The 4,530-nt window shown below is 35.1% G+C and overlaps 1 protein-coding gene across 2 annotated transcripts in view; it reads left to right on the top strand.

Annotated features, from left to right (window-relative positions):
• Window positions 1-4,530, top strand: part of MPP5 (membrane protein, palmitoylated 5 (MAGUK p55 subfamily member 5)) — a 51,139-nt gene that overhangs the window by 14,769 nt on the left and 31,840 nt on the right. The gene's annotated exons all lie outside the window — the stretch shown is intronic.

Here is a 4,530-nt window from a genome sequence, read left to right as displayed (position 1 = left end):
ATAATTTTTAATGTCTGTTAAATTTATAAACTGATGAAATGAATGTTTCTTTATAAATAAGTTTTTATCATTTACTGTTTCATATTTTCTCTTAGATATTTCTTTAACTACATATATGGTTTAGTTCATATCTTCTGTCAAGCTACTTATAATGAATTTTAAGAACTTTTGAGTGTTTGGTAACTTAATCTGTTCTGTTTATTCATTAAACATTTTTAATAGAAATTTATTTGAACCCAAAGCATGAGTGCACGTGAGGAAGCTTTCTTGCCTAAAAATACGATCTGAAAACTTTTCCAGCTAAATTGGCCATGAAAGCAGATATGGAATTTATCTGAAAACTGTCCACATAAATCACACTTATCAAATTTGCTGTCTAACTTAGTTACCCAGGCTGGTGCTACACAATCAAAGATGTTTTTACAATATTTCTCAAAAAGCTACGTGGCCTCTACATTCACAGATTGCAGTTTTGGTTTCTTTTGCTGAACCTTCACAGTGTACTATCTAGCATATTATTGTGATTATGTTAGAATTGAAATAAAATATTCTGAGAAAATACTTAAAGCACAAGACATTTGGTTAAAATAGCAGAAGTAAATGCAACAGTACTGTAAAAGTAGCATTTGGAGGGCGCATTATATGTGTGAACATATACAAACACAGTTAACTAGAAGAAATTCTGTCTACAGATACATGGTAAAGTAGCATGTGTAAGCACCTCTGAATGCTAGTCAGCGTACATTACATGATTCTGTGCTGGGTGAGAAGACATCTCAGGTCAGCTTTTCTGAAGCAGATGAATGACATATCACAATTAAGCCCTAAAATCTAAACAATAATAATAATAGTGATGTTTATCTTTTTAAAATCCCTTGGTGTGGCAGGAAAAACATTTCCTTGGAAGTCAGAGAAAAAGATTTCTTCACCCAGGTGCCATTTTTGTGTGTGACTTCATTTTCTCCATCTGAAGAGATTTGGTCTGCACTATGTATGTCTCAGGTTTGGGTGGTTTTTCTAAATTGGGAAAAATTTGTCAGATTTTAAGAGGATTAAAAGATATGTATTTATGCCTATAATATAGTTATTGTTCTATATCCTTCTATTCAATATTGGCAGTGACCAATGTGAAATTCAGGCCAAATTTGTATCAGGCCACCTGATGTAAAGAGCCAACTGATTGGAAAAGACCCTGATGCTGGAGAAGATTGAAGGCAGGAAGAGAAAGGGGTGGCAGAGGATCAGATGGTTAGATAGCATCACCAAATTAATGGACGTGAATTTGAGCAAATTCCAGGAGACAGTGGGGGACAGAAGAGACTGGTGTGCTACAGTCCATGAGGTTGTAAAGAGTCAGACATGACTTAGTAACTGAACAACAACAACAACACATATTTGTAGGTTTTCAATAATGGTTGGTGATATTTTATTGTAAAAGATGAGCTTAAGTGCAAGTGATCTCAGTGTAGTCTGGCAAGATTGACTAATGTACTAAGTCTGAAGATAACTTCTAAAAAGGGATAATTTCAGGGAAAACAGTTTTTACTAATTAAACAACAAAAAATGTGAGTAGGACTTCGTAAAGGATAATGGAATTGTAAAGGATAATAATTAACAAAATTAAATTGGTCTTGATGACCTTCAAAATTTGAACCTGAAATCCAGTGAAATTTGTAATTTCTGGCTCATGGCATAGTCCTTAAGTTCTCCCAAAAGCCTTTACTTAAGTAAAGTAAGATCTGTCCTATCCCTATAGATCTTATGTTGATCCCTGATTTCCTGAAAGAAAGACATTTCCAGTTTGATCCTGAAATTTTTTTCCCTGCATTTTAAACTGTCGTGGATGGTCTTTATGTCTTTGAATTCCTCAGTATGAGCACAATTTGGACAGATTAACCAGATTTTATCTTTCTCTGGAACCGTATTCCTTACCTGAGGTCCTATCAAACATGAGAAGGCTACTCATTTCTTAGAACTTGAAAGCAATCATCCCTTTTGGACTAACCACAAAAATTGCCTATTTCCTGTCTGTGCATAATCTCAGCATCTCAACTATTATCTGATCTCCTGAAATAAGGTCAGTGATCTCTAGTTTTATCTCTCATTAAGCCATTCCTTTAGATTCAGAGAAGGCGATGGCACCCCACTCCAGTACTCTTACCTGGAAACTCCCGTGGACGGAGGAGCCTGGTAGGCTGCAGTCCATGGGGTCATGAAGAGTCAGACACAACTGAGCAACTTCACTTTCACTTTTCACTTTCATGCATTGGAGAAGGAAATGGCAACCCACTCCAGTGTTCTTGCCTGGAGAATCCCAGGGACGGGGGAGCCTGGTGGGCTGCCGTCTATGGGGTCGCACACAGTCGGACACGACTGAAGCGACTTAGCAGCAGCAGCAGCAGTTCAGATTATCCTACCTTACTGTTCCTATTTCCTTGGGATATTTACATATATTCAAAATATTCTAAAAATGAAAATTATATGCTTTGTTTACCATAGAAGTCAAAAACAATAAAAGAATTTGTCACAAAGGAGTAAGTAGAATAACTGTAATGCAGACACAAAAATTCAGTACAGCAATCAAGGTTATTTAATATAGAAGAAAATGGGTTTGGGTACCTTAGTTATTCCCAAGTATATCATGTCTTAAAATACTACAGCTACAACTGCTGTTAATAAAGCGTGTAAATCATTGGTTCTTGAGAGTACATAATCAATTTAAATATATATAGGCATAGATATATAATTAAGGATGACGGGATTCTGATTGTGTTTAAGGTAGAATTCAGGACATAAATATTTTTGTAAATTTCCTTACTGATTCTCATAAATATCTTTGATTAAAAATTCATTGTTCTGATATAGCAAGAAAACTATATTCAGTATGTTCTACTTAAGCCTGCAGGGATATTTATAAAATCTGTGTAATTCTGGTCATTAAGGAAAAAAAGATCTAGCAGAAAAGTGGTCAAAAGATAAGCAGAAAATTGAGGAAAAAAGAAACATAAATGACTGTTCACCTTGTGAAAATATATTGAAACTCACTACTGGATAAAGAAATACATGCTTTCCTAACCAGATCACCAAAAATGAAAAATTTGGTCTGTTTGTAGAAACATGCACTCAAATTTTTTGATGGTAAGAGTATGAGTTAGTACAAAACTATGGGGTCAGTTTGGCAATGTGTATAAAAGTTTTAAATATTTTTATTATCTGATAAGTGAAAGTTACTCAGTCGTATCCAACTCCTTGCAACCCTGTGGACTATACAGTCCATGGAATTCTCCAGGCCAGAATACTGGAGTGGGCAGCCTTTCCCTTCTCCAGGGAATCTTCCCAACCCAGGAATCAAACCCAGGTCTCCCACGATGCAGGTGGATTCTTTACCAGCTGAGCCACAAGGGAAGCCCTAAGAAGTAATTTTATGCTAAGAATTTATTCTGTAGACATTGGAAAATATCAGCTTGCAAAACCGCATTTATAATGTGGTCTCTGTGGTTAAGACCAGCATTTTTTAAAAGTCTGAAAGGCTATATAGTATAACAAAATAGCACCAGTAGTTATAGCTGAAAGGTATGACTACAGATTAAAAAAAATTTTTTAATGTCCATATTTTAATGTCTTTGTTGGTGGGTTTGGTACATAGAGGTTATGCAGAAATACCTTTGCCTCTAAAAATTTAACTCTCCCTGGGCTTGAAGAGACACAGTAGGGAGATTGTTACCTTCTGGGCTGACTAAAGTTCTTATTGATTTGTCAGCAGTGAGATCTGAAGCTTCTGATTTTCTCATTGCCCTGACAACCAGGCTAAGCCCCTTTAAACAGCAAAATTTTAAACCGAAATCCCATAATCTACTCAGAAAGATTATAGTCTTCAGGAAAGTATAGTCAGCTACTTTGTTGATTTTATAATTCTTTTTCCTTTTAAGATATTTAAAATGTCTTTCTGTTTTACTCTAAAGATACTTTAAGGCTATTGAATTCTTCCTACTCTGAGAATTCTTTATATACTTAGGTAATTTCTGTGGTAACTTCTTTGAATTTGATGAAATCTGATGCTCATATTCTTCCCAGCACTGCTTTATTGATGTACAGTTGGCAAAAAAATTTTATGTATCTAAAGTGTACAATCAGATGTTGTAAAATACCCCACAATTAAGTTGATTAACATATCCGTCACCTCACATATTTACCTTTTGTGTGTGCGGTGAGAATGCCTAAGATCTACTCTCAGTACATTTCAGGTATACAATATAGTATTATTGACTGTAATCACCGTGCTACCCGTTAGATCCTCAGAACTTATCCACCTTAAAACTGACAGTTCGTACTCTTTGATCAACATCTTTCACTTTCCCCTATCTATATTTTGTCTACTCTTGTAGATAAATCATTAACTTGATAAATCATTAACTTACAGCTAATTATTTAGTTCTGGATCACAACTTCTTAGGTTGTTCAGATGACTGTTTTGACTTTCTGATTTTTTTCCTGTCTTTTTGAGGAGGGCTACATTTTAAGTTACTAGAG

This window comes from Bison bison, unplaced genomic scaffold (assembly GCF_000754665.1).
Source record: "Bison bison bison isolate TAMUID 2011002044 unplaced genomic scaffold, Bison_UMD1.0 scf7180017864239, whole genome shotgun sequence".
In the NCBI taxonomy this organism is placed as follows: domain Eukaryota; kingdom Metazoa; phylum Chordata; class Mammalia; order Artiodactyla; family Bovidae; genus Bison; species Bison bison.
The sequence above is the reverse complement of the archived record's forward strand: the minus strand, read 5'-3'. Positions and strand labels throughout refer to the sequence as shown.